The sequence below is a fragment of the Euphorbia lathyris genome, chromosome 3 (assembly GCF_963576675.1).
Source record: "Euphorbia lathyris chromosome 3, ddEupLath1.1, whole genome shotgun sequence".
Lineage (NCBI taxonomy): Eukaryota > Viridiplantae > Streptophyta > Magnoliopsida > Malpighiales > Euphorbiaceae > Euphorbia > Euphorbia lathyris.
In genome coordinates, this window is record NC_088912.1 from 30,192,600 (window position 1) to 30,212,843 (window position 20,244).

The 20,244-nt window shown below is 37.0% G+C and overlaps 1 non-coding gene across 1 annotated transcript; it reads right to left on the reverse strand.

The window, feature by feature from the left end:
- Positions 1 to 1,588: 1,588 nt before the first annotated feature.
- LOC136225098 (small nucleolar RNA R71) lies at positions 1,589 to 1,695 on the reverse strand. The gene has a single exon (XR_010686835.1). It is a non-coding gene; the product is annotated as a small nucleolar RNA R71 (small nucleolar RNA).
- Between the last annotated feature and the right edge of the window lie 18,549 nt (positions 1,696 to 20,244).

Here is a 20,244-nt window from a genome sequence, read left to right on the forward strand (position 1 = left end):
AAGTTAGATTTCATTTCTGTAAGCAATCGTGTTGTACACGAATTGTATTTAGATTAGTTATAAACACAGTATTAGTTTAGTTTTCATTCTGATAGTGGACGGGACCAGTCTCTATTCAAAAGATCCAGCGAGAAGAATTGACGGCTGAAGCGCATATGGTTTGACGAGCCTACGAAGTTTGAGAGAAAGATTGACTACCCGGATCTCAAAGTCTTCGTTACAATGCTATCCAAGTTTCTACTTCTCTGTTAACTTGTGAAAATTCACATTTCAATTAATGATATACTTATTTATTCAATATATTCTTACTGTTGTTATTTTGATATTGTTCTGACAAAATGATTTTCAAAATGATATATTGGTGTTTTTATTAAAACGTTCTATTCCATCTTATTCTTATAAGAACTTTGTTGAACACTTAACAAATTTAGTTTTTATGGATGACATGATCGCTGATCGCGGCTTATCAGAAGTAAAACACTAGTTTGATTAAGGTAGGAATCGTCTCTACGCTAGAGGGATTTCTATGGTTCGAAGCCATTTAATTGAGTAAATTATTATATTGTTACATGTCCATAATCTCACAAAGTTAAAGTTGTTTACTTTGCTTTATGAAAATAAGATCTATTTCATTCCGATTACGGAAGTATCTGTTTTGTAATCAAAATTCCAAACGGAATTGTTCTCTAAACTCGATATAATCTTTCTATCTAATCCTAATTTACCAAAACTTATTCCATCAACTAAACGTATTTCTTTTATTAAACCTAAACACGTTATTAAAACCGAATTAAATAAAGTTTTAGTTAAAAAGCGTTCCATGTGGGTTCGATATCTTTTATTACTACAAGCGTATACCGTGCACTTGCGGAAATCGCTCAACAAGTTTTTGGCGCCGTTGCCGGGGAACGCCAAAATTTTTGACAAAATTTTAAATTTTTCGTGTTTTATTTCGAATCTAGGTTTAAACATATTTATTCTAACTTTTATAATTTAAAAGTTTTCCTATACTAATTTATTTATTTATCAAATTCTGTTTTGTAGGTAGTTTCGGTTCGTGCAAGATTTCAGGTTCATGCGCAGTTCTCGAAGTTCAGGCATTGCACCAGACCCTATAGACCTAGAAATTGAGAAAACCATTAGGAAGAACAAGAAAAATAAGAAAAACAAAAATAAGACCCTAGTAAAAACACATACCGAGCCAGGAAAAATGGCAGACCCACCAACACTTATGGAATACGCTAGGCCAGGTGTGACCGGTGTAACCAATAGTATCGTTAGACCCAGAATCACCGCAAATCAATTTGAAATTAAGCCAGCTTTGCTTAATATGTTGCAAAATAATGTAACATTTTACGGGTTACCTAACGAAAATCCTAACACCCATTTAACAAATTTCCTAGAAATTTGTGACACATTTAAAATTCCAGATGTGACTGCAGAAGCAATCAAACTTCGCCTCTTTCCTTTCAGTTTGAAGGATAGAGCCAAAGAATGGTTAACTTCTATGCCAGCCGTAACTTTTGCCACTTGGGAACAATTAGCCCAAACGTTTTTATCTAAATATTTTCCTTTAGCAAAAACCGCAAGAGTCATAAAGGAGTTAACATCTTTTTCTCAAAATGATAATAAAACCCTTTATGAAACTTGGGAACGTTTTAAAGAACTTCAACGTTTATGCCCACACCACCAATTACCCGCTGAACTTTTAATTCAAACATTTTACAATGGACTGAATCCTACAACTAGGGGTTCATTAGATGCTATGTCGGGAGGGCTATTTATGAAGAAAACATCAGCCCAAGCGAGAGAACTTTTGGAGGAAATGGCAATCAACAGCAGTATGTGGCCCGCGGAACGTGGACATATGCCGGTGGCAAAACCATCATCCTCAACCTCATCGTCAGTTAAAGGTATAGTTGAACTTGATCCAGTCGCGATGCTACAAGCCCAATTTTCTGCTTTATCGCATAAAATTGACCAGTTTATGGCACCACGCGATACCAATGGTAATCCAATCCAAACGGATGTGGATTACGAAAATATGAGTGAGATTGAACAGGTAAATTTTGTCCAAGGGAAAAACCAAACTAATAATCCTTATTCTAATACTTATAATTCTGGATGGAGGAATCATCCTAACTTTAATTGGAAAGATAACAGTAACAATAATATTAGTGCTAATCAAAATCGTACCACTAATTATCAAAATCAGTCAAGAGATACGATTAGCACTTTATCTTCTAAAATTGACAAGTTTATAGATGCTATCAGTGGAAAAATAAGTAATCACGACGATGGTTTTAAACGGATCGAAAATAAATTCGATCAGCTTATTAAAAACCACTTATCTAGCATCCATAATTTGGAGGTTCAAATTGGTCAACTTGCTAAATCAATTCCATCCCGAAAAGAGGGAAGTCTTCCCAGCCATACGGAAGAAAATCCGAAAGAGCAGGTGAAGGCTATTACTCTTCGTTCAGGAAAAAATTATCAAGGGCCTGAAATGCCCAAAGATGCAACATTATAAGGAACTAATTTACCGAAGTCCAAAGAAGATATCTTAAATACAAATATTTCACCATTTGACACAGGTACTAAAACTTTTGTACCCAAACCACCTTTTCCACACAAAGTCCGAAATAAGGACTATGATAAACAACTTCTAACGTTTTTGGATAAACTTAAAAATTTGCATATCAATTTGACGTTTATGGATGCAATAACACAAATTCCTAACTATGGTAAGTTTTTAAAGGATTTGATTTCAAAGAAAATCAGTTGGGAAGGAATTTCATCCATTTCGTTAACTGAAGACTGTAGTTCAATAGTATCAAGTAATTTGCCCACTAAACTCAAGGATCCCGGATGTTTTACTATTCCATGTAAGTTGGGAGATATTGAATTCCCAAGTTGTCTTTGTGATTTAGGAGCAAGTATAAACTTAATGCCATTGTCTATTTTTAACAAGTTAGGTTTAGAAGAAGATATCAAACGTACCAATATGGTCTTGCAATTAGAGGATCAAACCACTAAAAGGCCGTATGGTATAATTGAAGATGTTTTAGTCAAAGTCGATAAATTTATTTTTCCTACCGATTTTGTTATCTTAGACTTTGCATATGATGTAAATTGCCCTTTAATTTTTGGCAGACCGTTTATGAACACAGGACGCTCTCTAGTAGATGTGTCGGAAGGGAAGGTAGTTTTAAGGATAGGAGAAGATAAGGTCGAGTTTAACATGAACAAAGCGATGAAATACCCTATGGAGGAATTCGCTTGTATGAAACTTGATTTAGTCGAGGAATGTGTCAATGATGTAATTCAAAGTGAAGAAATAATTGAACCTATAGTAGACGAGGAATTAGATGATAAGGACCCAGAGCCTTTGATTAGAGAAGATGGACCAGTTCCGCCTTCTATTATAACACCCCCTAAATTAGAACTTAAAGAGTTACCCAGTCATTTGAGGTACGCTTTCTTAGGCGAAGGCGATTCTCTACCTATAATTATTTCTAACAAATTAACAAGCGATCAAGAAGAAAAATTGAAGCATGTTGTTAGAAATAGGATAGGAAGTATGGGATGGCAAATTTCAGACTTAAAAGGAATTAATCCTAGTATAGTAATGCATAGAATGCACTTAGAAGAGGATAAGCCACCTAAAGCGGATAGGCAAAGACGCTTAAATCCGAACATGAAGGAAGTAGTCAAAAATGAGATTACTAAACTTTTAGACAATGGAATCATTTATCCGATCTCGGATAGTGAATGGGTTAGTCCAATCCATTGTATACTTAAAAAGGGAGGCATAACTGTTGTAAGAAATGATGAAGGTGAACTTATACCTACACGAACCACCACCGGTTGGAGGGTTTGTATAGACTATAGGAACCTAAACAAAGCAACCAGGAAAGATCATTTTCCTCTACCTTTCATTGATCAAATGATGGAAAGGATAGCCGGTCATGCATTTTACTGTTTTCTAGACGGTTATTCCGGATTCTTTCAAATTTACATTTACCCGGATGACCAAGACAAAACAACCTTCACATGTCCTTACGGAACTTTTGCATATAGGAGAATGCCTTTTGGTTTATGTAATGCACCAGCAACTTTTCAACGATGTATGACATCAATATTTAATGACTTCATTGAAGACATAATGGAAGTTTTCATGGATGATTTTTCAGTTTATGGAGATTCTTTCAATGCATGTTTACAGAACTTAGATAAAGTATTGTCTAGATGTGAGGAAACGAATTTAGTTTTAAATTGGGAAAAATGTCATTTCATGGTAGACGAAGGAATTGTTTTAGGTCATAAAATTTCTGAAAAAGGTTTAGAAGTGGACAGAGCAAAGACTTCAGTTATAGAAAAATTACCCCCACCAACCACTGTTAAGGGAGTAAAATCATTTTTAGGTCATGCAGGTTTTTACAGACGGTTTATAAAGAACTTTTCTGTAATTTCCAAACCACTTACTAATTTGCTTATGAAGGATTCAACTTTTGATTTTAATAAAGATTGTTTACAAGCTTTCAATACTTTGAAAACGGCTTTAGTCAGTACACCAATAATATCAAAACCCGATTGGAATCTACCTTTCGAAATTATGTGTGATGCGAGTGACTTAGCTGTAGGATGTGTATTAGGTCAAAGGAAGGATAAGAAACTTCATGTTATATATTATGCGAGTCACACATTGTCCGGTGCACAACTAAATTACACCACAACTGAAAAAGAAATGTTAGCAGTAGTTTTTGCATGTGATAAGTTCCGATCTTATTTGTTAGGATCTAAAGTTATTATTTATACTGATCATGCAGCTTTACGATATTTATTTGCTAAGAAAGATGCAAAACCACGTCTTATTAGATGGGTTTTACTATTGCAAGAATTTGACATTGAGATTAAAGACAAAAAGGGAGTTGAAAACCTGGTCGCCGATCATCTATCAAGACTTGAGGATGAAAACGGTCCCATCGGTGAAACATCAGGCATTCGAGATGATTTCCCCGATGAACATCTCATGCAATTACAAAGTGTCATAACTCCATGGTATGCGGATATAGCCAATTACTTAGCTGCACATGTTGTGCCAGATGGATTGACTTACCAGCAAAAGAAGAAATTCTTTTCAGAAGTTAAGAAATATTTTTGGGAAGATCCATTCTTGTTCAAAACATGCGGCGATGGAATATTTAGGAGACGCGTTAGTGAGTTTGAACATGAGTCTATAATGATAGAATGTCATGCTAGCGCTTACGGCGGTCATAATAGCGTAAGCAAAACAGCAGCTAGAATACTTGAATGCGGATTCTTTTGGCCTACTCTGTTTAAAGATGTCCGTTCATTTATTCTCCGCTGTGATAAATGTCAAAGAACGGGGAATATAGGAAGGAGAGATGAGATGCCTCTTAAGAACATATTGGAAGTTGAAATCTTCGACGTATGGGGAATTGATTTCATGGGTCCTTTTCCTCTTTCTTTTGGCAAAAATTATATATTAGTAGCCGTAGATTATGTTTCAAAGTGGGTTGAAGCAATTGCAACCCCGACAAATGATTCTAAAGTAGTTGTTAAGTTTTTAAATTCAATATTCTGTCGATTTGGAGTTCCTAGAGTTATGGTAAGCGACGGTGGTACCCATTTCGTAAATAGAGCTTTTGAGTCACTTATGAAAAAATATAGAGTACACCATCGTATCTCTACACCGTACCATCCTCAAACGAATGGTCAAGCAGAAATTTCAAATAGAGAACTCAAATGGATACTTGAGAAAACAGTTTCGTCTTCTAGAAGAGACTGGGCACATAAACTTGACGATGCACTATGGGCATACCGTACTGCATTTAAAACACCTATCGGGATGACACCTTATAGATTAGTCTATGGTAAAGCTTGTCATTTGCCGGTTGAATTAGAACATAAAGCATATTGGGCTATAAAAACCCTTAATTATGATTTGCAGAGCGCAGGGAAAAAGCGTTTGTTTGACTTAAACGAGGTGGATGAATTACGCTATTTGTCCTACGCAAATGCGAGCATTTATAAGGAGAAAATTAAAAAGTGGCATGATGCCAAAATCAAAATTAAAAACTTTAATGTTGGAGATAAGGTCTTACTTTTTAATTCGAGATTAAAATTATTTTCAGGTAATCTAAAATCTAGATGGGCTGGACCATTTTTGGTTGTCCAAACATTTGATTACGGAACATTGGAGCTAGAAAAGTCTAATGGCGACCGATTTAAGGTCAATGGTAATCGTTGCAAAATTTATTTCGACGGAGCTCCTATTCAAGCAATTGAATCCGTGGATAAATTTTATAAAAATTAATTTCTTTGATTTTCATGTTTTTAATTTATAGTTTTTTTTATTTATTATTTATTTTAAGTTCAGAATTATTATTCTTTTTCTTTTTAATTTATTTGTTTTCTTTTTAATTTATTTATTTTTAATTTATTTTAATTTTTATTTATTTTTATATATTTATCATTAAGTACACATGAGTTTTATTCACATTAAAATTTTAATTTAGTCATGTTATGAAATTTTCATTAAGTGTTAAGTGTTATTTAGAAATTATATATGCAGAAATCTCAGTTGAGATTTTCTATGTTCCAGGATTTGGAAATCTCAGTTGAGATTCCGAAAATCTCAGTTGAGAAATTTTCTGTCTTTTTACATTTGAAATAACTGTAAGTGATTACAGTCTTCTTTCTTTAAAATTTTCTGTCAGTTGAATTGAAGAGGTATCATTCTGACACCTATTTGTTTCTAACAGACATAACCTTTCACTATTAGTTCTTATATATTCCTGTAGGATCAGACTTCTTCCATTTTACTTCATCTTTCTAAATTTCTTTCTCAAGTTCTCAAATCCTACAGACTTCATTTTTCTTTTCTATCACAAACATGACTAAGTCTTTGAAGAACATTCAAAAACAAAATCCTTCTCGAAAGGGAAAGTTGATATCTCCGATAGATATGGAGCATGGTTTCCCATTTATAACCATGACGAGGGGAAACGCTTTATGCAATTCAGATATGCTCAGTTCTTTGGCATGATGTATCTGGACGAGTTTCTGAACGAGGAACTCGGGATAAGCGAAGCAATTGATCGCTATCTGAATAATTTGGGTTGGTCCAAATTTGTTCATATGAAATTTCCTATTATTGGAAATTGGGTTCTGGAATTTTTCTCCACAGTTAGGTTCGTCAACAAGAGACGTGTTCGTCTCAGTTTTCGTTGTGAGGGGAAGGTATTTACTTTTGGCTATCCAGAACTTCACAATTGGTTTGGATTTCCACCCCGAGACACAACTCAACACCATCCTGGCAGGGATATGACTTCTAGAGACATATGGAGGATGCTAACAGGATTTAGGCGATTCAATCCACGTCTTGCCTTCAACAAATCCATTAATTCTAATTCTATGCTGTATCTGCATAAATTCCTCTATCACAGCCTTTTTGGTCGAGTCAGTAGCAATGTTGTGAAAGATACTGATCTTTATGTGTTGGGCGACATTTTCCAAGACAACTCAGTTAACTCCTCAAAGATTTTAATGGAGGGGTTAGTTGATGCTTCCCGTTCGAAGAAACGGAAGATTGGGTTCGCCAACATCATATGTGGAATAATTTTAGGAGCCAAGGGAACCATTTCTGTTCCTTGGACTGATACAGAACCATACCCGATTTTAGACTACGAGTTCTTAGAGAACAAGGGACTTGTTAAACGAGTTTTCCGTTCTGGTCCAACATTCCTTTCTGCACCAGAGAGGCAAGTCTTCATTCAAACGGAGATTAAAAGGGTCAATGCACGTCGTCTGTCATTAAGTTAGGGATATATATATTTTATGTGTTTCTGTTTGTTGTTTTTAATATATATATGAGTGCTTGATTGTAAATTATGTTTTTATAATGTTTCTATGTAGATGTATATTATGGTATTGTTTACAAATGATAAATAAAAGTGCATTAATTCTTTAGTTTATTTCTTTTTTCTTAAGGAACAACCTTTGGGTTTCCTTTAATTTAATGTTTTAGTTTTGTTTATCTCAGTTTCAGGGATTAATGTTCACATTTTGGTACTTAATTTTAAGAGGAATTGGTTTAGACGTGTTAAAATCGTCAAAAACAGTCCCCATTTTACCCAGATTTTTCAGAATCTCAGTTGAGATTTCGAATTCTCAGTTGAGACAGCAGAAGAAAAATTTTTAGGCAAAAATTTCGCCCCTTCCCTACTTGCTGTCGCGACTGAGATTTTGAAAATCTCAGTCGCGACCTGCGACATGTAGGTGCGGGATTGGGCGAAATTTTCACCATCTTTTCCTATTCCTACTCTATTTACTACCTATTCAACTATCCTAATCAATACCTATTACTTACACCTATATATATCACCTATTTTTACACTAATCAATCATCTTTTCTCTTCCCAATAACAAGATTCACTCCTCTTCCCCATAAATTTTTACCCTATTCATCTTCTTCCCCAATTCACCACCATTATCTTTCATTCTACCTTTCATCCTTTCAAATTTTCTTCACCTATTTCACCCAAATTTCATCTATTTTCACCCTAAATTCACAAACAAAACAATATGCCTAGACAAAAGACCGTTGCAAACAAAGCCAAGGCCACCGAGATCAATAGATTACGGGTTCAATATGGAGCACCGTTCGATATCACGTCGGAAGCCGAAGGACGCAAATATCGCCGGTTTTCTAATGTCCTCGTAGAGTTCGTGGATATGCCTTTTCTTGACACCGATACGGTAAATACACTTTCTTTTACCGAGCGTATTGATGAATTTCTTACCATTCTTGGTTGGAAACGATTTGCTAGTATGCGTTTTCCTAGTCTTAAAACGCATATTATTGAGTTTTTGGTTACTCTAACCTATGACAAGAAGAAAGGAGTTATCTCTTTTCGGAGTGATGGAGTCCGTTATGATGTTAATTATGCGGCCATGAACCGTTGGTTTGGTTTTCCTACTCGAAATTTTTATTCAAAGCCAAAGCCTTTTGATTCACACACGGTTTGGAATTCTTTAACCGGTTTAGATGTTTTTAGTCCAAAGAATACATCTAGTAAGCTAATTAAGGATGATTGTGTATTCTTCTTTCACAAGTTTTTATCATTCTCCTTATTTGGTCGGGTTGAAAGTTCAAAAGTGCAAGTTCGTGATTTGGTTGTGTTTGATGCTATTTTTAAGGGTTTGACAATTGATAGTATTGAGATGATATTTACTAATTTAGTTCGAGCTTCCAAGTCCTGCAATAAGCAAGTGCCTATGGGTAATTTGATTACCGGCATTGTTTTGGGCACTCGAGGACAATTAGCGGATTATCAAAATATGTCTCATGTTGGTTTACCATCATTGGATCTCACGGCACTTCAAAGGGCCAATTTATTGAAGAAGTTGGGACCACCCGCTTTTATATCTTATGCGGATCGCACAAGACGTGTTTTTTGCTACGATGAGTAGTGAAGCCTCGGGTTCTCAAGGTTTAGGTGCCCAAGATGATAATGAGGAGGATGAAGAGGAATTTGATGAAGAAGAAGAAGAAGAGGAGAATGTTGATGTTAATGCCACCGAGCAAGCAAATATGGAACCAAATGAAGAAGAACAAGTTGGATGGCAACGTGTTTTGACACAAATGAACGAGCATAACCGTCACATGAATTTACGGTTAGATGAAGTCGTTGCCAACAATGCCGAAATGAGTTCAAGGATCACTACATTAAGTCGTGAGCACAAGTCTACTCGTCGCCGGATGCTCTCTTTCTTCCGACGTCAAGGAGTTGAGACTACGCCTTCTCCACCACCATCACCTTGATAGGTTTTATCGTTTCTCTCTTTAACTCATTTTCGTTATTATTATTATGTTTTATTCGGTTTGGTACAATATTTTTACTTATGTTTGGTACAATTCTCTTTATTATTAATGTTTGAATGTTATGGTATTCTATTTTTCATTTCTAATTCGTATGGTTTATTTCGTACTATTTTTCGTGTTTTATCGCTTTTTGCACCAATGAGGACATGGTCCAAATTAAGTGTGGGAGGAGGTATTTCATATCCATTTTTAAGTACGAATGAATGCAACGAATGAGAATGAATGCTATATATTTTTAAATGCATGTTGTTATTCAATTTTAAGTAAAGTATAATATGCAACAATTTTTCAAAAACAAATGCAACATTTTTTGCAACACTTTTTCTCTTGCAACACTTTTTCACAAATAATAGCAATTTTTCATAAAGGATAAATTTTTGTTAAAGAAAATATTTCATATGTTTTCAAACACTTTAACTTTCAAAATAATGTTAAGCATATTTTAAGGTTATCATTATTGATAGAAATAAATATTTCTATACGGGCTATATTTTTACAAATATTTTTACAAATCTCCGATGCGATTTTATCAAAAAAACGTCTCGAGTAAATGTATATAAGTAAAATTTCTTTAGTTTCAAATCTCTATTTTATATCATGAATTCATGATAAATATAAATCTTATTTTCAATTTTCAATTAGGTTTATAGGCATAAATCGAACTAACAACTTTAGCTTTTTAGCTCGATATTATTTTTCGTCTTACATTAAAAACCAATTGAAGTTTTTAAGGAAACTTTAGCCATAATACATGTTGAATTTCAAGTCAATATAGGATGAATGTGCTATTTTTCTTTCCCAATTTTATTTTCATATTAAATCAAGTAGTCGTATTCTTAACTTTTGGCCACGATTGAGACCAACCTTATCACAATCGAGGTATGAAAGGGAAGAAAATTAAGTATCGTTTACTTTTGGCCACGATTGCGACCACCCTTATCACGGTCGAGGTATGAAAGGAACGTTAAAAAATTAAAGCAAAATTAAACGTGTTTAAAGTTTTAAGTAACGATTGCGTCCACCCATGGCATGGTCGGTACCTCTTAAACGAACACGAAAGCAAATAAAATGCGTATAAAGTTACGATCGAGACCACCCTTATCTTGGGCGTAACTAAGCAAATATATTAAACCTAGGTCCTTAAATCCATATTTGTAATAGTTTAGGTTTGGGAAAGGAAATTTTGTTCTTAGAAATGTCTTGAGACGAAAGATTCGGAAACATGCGTGCTTACACCGTCCCGAATACTTCAATATAAAAATTGAAATACAAGACGAGTAATATATCTCTTTTATACTAGCTAGTTTGATACCTTGCGTATAAATTTACCATGAAAAATTTATCTTTCGGTTTAACTAATTCAAAAAGGAATATATGGGTTTATATTCTATTTATAAAGAGATTGATTAAAGAATAAATTTAGTGAAATTTTGCTCGAGACTAGCAAAAGCTTAAGTGTGGGAGTTTGTTAAGCCCAAAATATACCTAAAATATCATATATAAATACGTTAAATTTACATTAAAATCATGCTAATTATATTCATTTAGAATACTTTTACGTCTTTATTTACTTCTTTGATGCAAGGTACCTAAATATTTGGTAAAATTCAAATAGGAGCGAAAACGGAGCTAAAATGGAGGAAAAACCTTAAAAACATACCGAGGATGCATATCAGCCAGAAGAACGCTCGAGGAGGACGAAAAACAGTCGAACGCCAGGGAGGAAAACTCTCTGTCGTGACTGAGATTCTCAAAATCTCAGTCGCGACTTACGGAGGCTAGACCGGGGGAAAACAACGTATTCAAGCTCGCCCCTATACCCCCTATCGCGACTGAGATTTTCAGAATCTCAGTCGCGACAGCAAGTCTTCCTGCACACAAAACACATGTTTAATTCGTAAAAACGCGTCTGTTCGTTCGGATAAAAGCAACCCTTCACCAACAGACACGACCCATCATTTACAACCCTTCAACAACTATAAATAAGTGATCCATTTCAGAAATCAAGGTTGGTTAAGTTGGAAAAGTTAGAGAAATTAGAGAAGAAAGTTGTTATGTTGAGTTTCTGATTCAGGAAAGAATCAGAAAGTTAGATTACATTTCTGTAAGCAATCGTGTTGTACACGAATTGTATTTAGATTAGTTATAAACACAGCATTAGTTTAGTTTTCATTCTGATAGTGGACGGGACCAGTCTCTATTCAAAAGATCCAGCGAGAAGAATTGACGGCTGAAGCGCATATGGTTTGACGAGCCTACGAAGTTTGAGAGAAAGATTGACGACCCGGATCTCAAAGTCTTCGTTACAATGCTATCCAAGTTTCTACTTCTCTGTTAACTTGTGAAAATTCACATTTCAATTAATGATATACTTATTTATTCAATATATTCTTACTATTGTTATTTTGATATTGTTCTGACAAAATGATTTTCAAAATGATATATTGGTGTTTTTATTAAAACGTTCTATTCCATCTTATTCTTATAAGAACTTTGTTGAACACTTAACAAATTTAGTTTTTATGGATGACATGATCGCTGATCGCGGCTTATCAGAAGTAAAACACTAGTTTGATTAAGGTAGGAATCGTCTCTACGCTAGAGGGATTTCTATGGTTCGAAGCCATTTAATTGAGTAAATTATTATATTGTTACATGTCCATAATCTCACAAAGTTAAAGTTGTTTACTTTGCTTTATGAAAATAAGATCTATTTCATTCCGATTACGGAAGTATCTGTTTTGTAATCAAAATTCCAAACGGAATTGTTCTCTAAACTCGATATAATCTTTCTATCTAATCCTAATTTACCAAAACCTATTCCATCAACTAAACGTATTTCTTTTATTAAACCTAAACACGTGATTAAAACCGAATTAAATAAAGTTTTAGTTAAAAAGCGTTCCCTGTGGGTTCGATATCTTTTATTACTACAAGCGTATACCGTGCACTTGCGGAAATCGCTCAACACATGCATAGTTTCGTATTCAGGTGGTCAGCACAACAAAAATACATAAGGGAAAGACTACAAGTTTTAACAAAATGAAATCTAGTCAATCCTAGTCAAGCTATTTCTTCTTGTAGTTGAGTTGGGCTTCATGCTCTTTAGCTTTACCCTTTCCCTTTTGTTTTTGCTGACTACCTAGCTTCCTCTGAATGATGAGTTCGTTGAGCTTGGTCTTTCTCCCCCTTTTTGCCACCATTGGCAGGAGGAGGAATGAAGGTGTCTTCAATGGCAGCTTGAGTTAGGCGTTTAGAGAATGCCTTAAGCTTTCGTGTGCTTTCATTTATGCCGTAAAAAATTGGAACACCATCATCCAGAATAGGACGTGGAATACTGATAGCTGCAGCACTCAGCATACTGAGAATATATGCTTGAGACTTTCCAACCCAGTGTATGCTGTCAGTGAGCATTGCAAAAGCTTGATGAAACATCTTCAGCAAAGATGAATCAAAATACTGATGCTGAGCATTGGTGTGTCGCACGTGGTTGAAAGTAACTCGAGAGTACTTCAGGATTTCGTTTGTTTTGAGCTGATCAGTTTCCATCTCTTCCTTGCTTAAGTTTAGCAGACGCACAACCTCGCTAATTTGCTCAATGGAGCATTGGGAGGAGGAAGAGAGTTGGTGATTGGTTTTCTCTTGCTCAGTATGAAGCTGGTTGAATAGTTGATGAACTTCGGCAGAAGTTGCATACCTTGTGTTCGCAGCTGACAATTGATGAAGTTGACCCTGTAGAGAGGTCATGTGATCAACCATGGTCAGCTGGAGTTCGGCCAGCTTTGTTATAGAGTCCTGCCTGGGCTGTTGAGATTGTAATGAAGTCATGACACTCAGAAGATCCTTCAGACCTTTGATCTCAGTAAGAAGCTGAGTGACAGACGAAAGCTGAGTTGGCTCAACATTAATAGACCCAGCGGCATCGGCGTTAGTTTGATGAAGGTCCTGGAGAAGTGCTTGAGCTGAGTCAATGATTCTTCGACCAGACTCAGAGGCAGTGAGATAACTGAAGGATCCATCATTTGTTGGCCCAGATGCCGAAAGAGGAGTAGAACCGAATGGAGGCGGTGTTTGGTTCTGCTCAACATTAGAAGTGTCAGCATGATCAGCGGCTGGTCTTGAATTAAGATTTCCAGTAGAAGCTGACTGGATTGGATTCTGCACTTGGGTTTGTGGAAGAGGAGGATCGGCAGAAAGTGTTACTTGCTCAGGGTCAGGCTGAAGCTGACTGGATTTGGGAAGCTGAGGAACTTCAGTATCGTCCTGAGCAGGTATTTCCTTAGAATTCTCAACATGATGAGGATCAGGAACTTCGAGCACTTGCTCGGGATCTTCTTGGTTCAAGGAAGCAGATAAGTCGGCATGTTTCTTAGGCTGAGAAACAGAGGCTTGCTTTTCCTGTTGCTCTGGTTGAGACTCAGGAGGATTAGAGAAGAACTTAAGGTGTACTTCTGTTAGGTCAGTGATCTCATCCCTCAAAGGTGAGTCACCCATGAGGTCAATGACGGGGACTCGATATGCCTTCTTCTTAAGTCTTTTTAGTCTCTTTAGCTTTGGAGGAGTAGGGTCAGCAGGAATGGACTCAATAGAGTCAGTAGGTGAAGTTTCCCTTTAAACAGCTGGATGATTTGCCGTTGGCTCATCGTCTTCTTCGTCAACTAGCTCAGTGTTGGTTGGTTCATATTGCTCATCATTAGCTATCTCCTCAGTGTCAACCTGACCACCCAGTTCTTCTTCTTCAAACTGACCACCCAATTGGTCTTGTTCTTCCTCTTCTTCAAACTGACCACCCAGTTGGTCTTGTTCTTCCTCTTCTTCTGACTGTTGCTCAGTGTCAATGTCTTGACTCTGTACATAATGTGAGTTAGGAGGAATGATGATGTCAGTTGGAAGGGCATCGATAGGACTTAATTTAAAAGAGATCTTCTTCTTCTTTCTTAATGGTTGCTCATCAATATCCTCTCTTTCTTCTACCTCAGGCTCAGCTTGCCTCGGTCTTTTCTCAGCTGACCTCGGTCCATCCTGACCTTGTTGAGGTTGAGGCTTAGTTCCTTTGGATACAAATTTAAGCTTCTTTGGTGCAGAGACAGCTTCTTTAGAGGTGCTTTGAACATCTTTCCTCTTTATTTCCGTCCTTCCCTTTCGAGTCACCAGCCCCTCAGTTTCCTGGACAGCGGCCCTTTTCCTTTCTTGGGCACTATTGGTTGATCGTAGAATAGACCAAACAGTGCCGCTGCAGTGATTTCTGTTCCTATTGCGTGGATTTCCTCAACTAAGCTCACTTTGTGATCCTTAAGGATTTTGGTGATGATGGAGCCCAGCCTAAGGGTTCCGGTACTTCTTTGAAATCCACCGATTATGAAGACAGACATGTTTATCGGTGTATAGGTCAGCATGTGCCAGATAAAGCACTGCTCGAAGTTTGTCGATGAGTTGGTGCAATTGATCTTGGGGAAGATGAAATTGGTCAGTATGTAGTGGGCCATCTTCTGATTCCGACTCATGGAGGTACTTGAGATTTCCCCTACATGACCAGGGGGTTTGCAGAACTCAACAGAGTATTTGGTTTTGTCTTGGTCACCAGATTTAGGAAGAATTGATCCTTCGTTTTTCAGCTTGAGTAGCGAGGCCAGGTAAATAGGGTTGATGAAGATGTCCTTCCCTTTAACCTTGGTAACCATGTAGTCCCAGTCATCATCCGCGACTTTTAGGTTAGCGTAAAATTCCTTTACTAACTCTGGGTAGGTTTCTTCGCGAACTGAGAACAGCTCGGTCCAGCCGTTGTTTTTGATCCACTCACAGAAGGGTTGCTCAGCTTCCACAAAACCCTTTGAGAACCATTTGGAATGGTCTACCTTATACCCCCTCACAATCTCGTAAACTTGAGTGTAGGTGCGTTCCACAGGCTTCTTTGTCTTATCCTTCTGTTGTTTTCCTTTTGAGGAGGCAGCTTGGTCAGCTTTGGTTTGCTTGCTCGGCGTAGTGACCTTAGAGTGGTCACGCTGGGCAGGAGATGAAGGATTTTCATTGGAGCGATTAACGGCACCAGAGACATTCTGAGAATCTTTCGTCATGATTCTTAGAGAAGTTTGAGAAGTTTGGGAGATTTTAGAGAGAATATGAGAATACCAGAAATTTCTAAGTGTAAAGAGATAAAAGTGGAAAATCATCCACTATTTATAGAGGTGTCGAATTGATCCTAAACGTTGAGGTGGCCGTTTGACCTCGAGATACTCAATCGACAAGTATTCTGGCATTTATGACACATTCGGCGCGTGTATTTTCTAATTATTGCGCTTACATCATCCTAGGTGGCTATTTAATTCGCGTGTTTTGCATTAAGTTTTGCAACGGATGTTTACTCAGTGTTAAGAATTTCAAACGCTTAAAGTTCTGAGTAGTCAGTGTTACGCAAAGGAATAATTCTTATGCTTAGTAGCTCAGCTTAAGATAAACACTCAGCATGTATATCTACTCAGCATGTGATAGTTATTGATTTAGCATAAATCATTCAGCATGGTAATTCACTCAGCATGCATATATCACATATTATACTTGGAATTTATTGAAGAGGATTAAACATACCAATGGCTTCTCTAAGTATGTTGAATTGCTCACGAGCCAGTGGCTTTGTGAAGATATCAGCAAGCTGCTCATCCGTTGGGATATAGGTCAGCTTGATCTCTTTCTTGAGTACATGATCTCTGATGAAGTGATGTCTTATGTTGACATGCTTCATCCTACTGTGCTGGATTGGGTTCTTTGATAAGTCAATGGCACTCTTGTTGTCACATCTGACTTTAATTGTTTTAGTCTGAACACCATAATCTTCAAGCTGTTGCTTAATCCATAGGACTTGAGCAACACAGCTTCCAGCAGTAATGTACTCAGCTTCAGTGGTTGACAGGGCTACTGACGCCTGCTTCTTGCTGAACCAGGACACAAGACAGCTTCCAAGGAAGTGACATCCTCCCGAGGTGCTTTTTCGTTCAAGCTTGTCTCGTCCGTAGTCAGCGTCAGTGTATCCAATGAGTGTGAAATCATGAGTATTGGGATACCACAAACCTGCATTCACTGAGCCTTGCAAATATCTAAGGATTCTTTTTACAGCTATGTAATGAGATTCCTTAGGGTTAGATTGATATCTAGCACAATAACATACTGAGAACTGAATGTCCGGCCTACTAGCAGTTAAGTAAAGTAGAGAACTAATCATACCTCGGTACAATCTGCTGTCTACTGACTTACCATTTTCGTCAGCGCAGAGGACAGTGTCAGTGCCCATAGGGGTAGACATTGGCTTGCAATTTTCAAGTTCATACTTCTTCAATATCTCCTTAGCATACTTGGTTTGACTGATGAAGATGCTATTTTTCCCTTGTTTGATTTGAAGTCCAAGGAAGAAGGTGAGTGTTGAAACACCTTTCCACAAGATTTTGATTTGACAAAATCATCCATGATTAAGAGACAATTAAATTTAAGTGCTTTGGCTTAATTGTACTAATTCGTTTATTCAATGTTGAGTATAAATATAAATGCAAAAGGAAATAAAATTAAGACAGGACAAAGTCTGAATGAAGACATTGCATAAGCTGAGTAAAGAGCAACAGAGCAACTCTGCATCATAAAAGACAAGTCATCTTCAGAACAACAGGCTAAGAGTGAAGATGATCTGAGAAGCTGAGTAAAACGGAACTCAACATAAAAGAAGAAAAGTCTGCTTCAGAACGAAGTCTTACAGAACGAAGCTGACCTTGGAAGCTGAGTTAGAAAGGACTCAGAATGAAGTCTGACAACAATCAAAGGCAGTGGATAACGAAGTCAAGCTGAGTTATCTTCAGGACAGCATAAAAGGTCTGTTGACTAAAAGACAAAGACTGCCAACCCTCTGCGCCAATAATAGAAATCTCGAGATTACGCAAAAGCCAAATTCCAAGATGAAAGGGTCAACTGTCCGTGGCTAAAAGATGAACTGCCGCAAAAAGACAAAGTCTGCAGGAAGAAAACAAGCCTGACATCTGAAGAATTCAGGATTGGCCTGCACATCTGAAGCTGACCAGAGATTTGTCCCCCAAAAGAGCCGTTTTGGACTCAACGGACAAATCAATTTCAAATGATTTGTTTCCTACATTTCAACTATAAAAGGGACAAAGGTTCCATTTGGAAGATTGCCGGTTTTACAGAAAATCACAAGTGAGAAAGATACAAATTCAAAGCACTCAAAAACAAGAAAAAGATCTTACACCAAACTTCCATTCTTTGTGTAAATGCTAGATTGATTGTCTGTAATCATCTAAAGTGTTCTTTGTTTGAAAGGGAACAAGTTCTTATCAATTGTAATATTGAGAGTGTATGCTGAGTGCTCGGTGTTGAGTACTTAGTGGTAGAGAAAATCTGGATGTTCGGTTATAGCATTCAGTAGGAGTTGAGTATACGAATAGAGGAAGGTACTCTTGCATATTCAACTGCCTTGTAAATGGTTTGCGCTCTACCTTTAAAGAGCTCAGTATTGGATTCTAAAAGCTCAGAGGACTCTAGGGACTGGACGTAGGCAGAGAGGCTGAACCAGGATAAGTGATACTGAGTAATCTCTAACTCTATATATATATATATATATATATATATATATATATATATATCTGTATGTGTTGTATGGTAAACTTAGTCAGCATCTAAATTGATTAAGCTGACTCTGAGTAAATTAGAGTGCTGAGTTGAAAGCTGACCTCTGTAAGTGTCAAGTCTCAACTCACAAGTAAAACAGTTCTAGTCAATATCTGACTAAAGCTGTCTTAAGCTAAATTCGGCCAAGCTGATCAAAAGCTGAGTTGACAAACTCACCAAGACTGTTAAGTCAGCATAAATAATTAACGAAAAAGTTATATTAGTTCCTAACCCCCCCCCCTTGGAACTAATCACACGGGACCAACAAGTGGTATCAGAGCTTAAGCTCACTACTCTAAGATATAACTATCTTGAGTGGATCCCCATAAATGGCTGAGAACAGCACTCGTTTCCTTCTAGGAAACCAAACAACACATATACTCCCTGAGGGATTATCAATTACTAGGCCTCCCCTATTCTTTGGGTCTAATTATACATTCTGGAAGAATATGATGAAAAACTTTATTCAAGCCACAAACATGAGTGCATGGCTTGCAATTGTTCAAGGTCCACATGTGCCATATAAAATTGTTAACGATAAGAAAGTTGTTAAGAGCGAAGCTGAGTGGCCAGAGGATGACCTTAAAAAATTACAAAATAATGCTTCGGCTATAAATATGCTTCACTGTGCTTTAGATGCTGCATAATACAATAAGATTTCAGGTTGTGAGTCAGCACAGGAGATTTGGAAGAAGCTGGAAGTAACTTATGAAGGCACAAGTAAAGTGAAGGAGTCAAAAGTCAATCAGCATGTGAGACTCTACGAGCTGTTCGAGATGAACGAGAACGAAGACATCTCAGAAATGAACTCAAGGTTCACAAACATCATAAATGAGCTCAAAAGACTTGGAAAGAACTTCACCGAAGAGGAACAGGTGAAGAAAATCCTGAGAAGTCTGCCTAAGAGCTGGCAAGCAAAGAAAACAGCTGTAGAAGAAGCTCAGGACTTGACTACCTACAAATATGATGAGCTGGTCGGATCCTTACTGGCCCATGAGATCTCTATGAAAAACTTTGAAGCTAAAGAAAAGTCCGAAGATAAAAAACAGAAATCACTGGTGATGAAAGCTGACTCCACAGAAGCTGAGTCAACAGATGATGAGGAAATAGCTATGTTCACTAGAAAGATGAAGAAGCTGTTCAGAAGAAATGACAGAAACAGCAAACGGCCATACAAAAGAGGTGATAGGTACAAAGCTGAGTCCAGTTACAAATATAAGAAGGACAGTTCCAAGTCTGTCACATGTTTTGAGTGCCACCAAACTGGGCACATCAAGTCAAGCTACCCAAACCTAAAAAGGGATAAGAAGGGAAACAAGAAAGCAATGGTAGCAACATGGAGTGACAGTGATGAGTCAACATCATCCGAAGCGGATGCAAATGAAACTGCAAACATATGCTTCATGACCGATGATGCTGATCACTCTCAATCTGAGCAAGCTGACCTCTCTGGTGAAACTGACCAGGAGGAACACAACAATGAGGTAACATCCTTACTTTTGCTTAGAAATGAAATGGTAAATGCCCTGGGTGATTTATATACACTAACTAAGAAGTGTAACAAGAAAATCAAATCACTCAGCAGGCGGTGTGACGAGATTGAAGAGGTCAAGCTGAGTGACCTCAGATATCTCCTCCAAGACAATTCAGATTTACATAGCAACATTCAA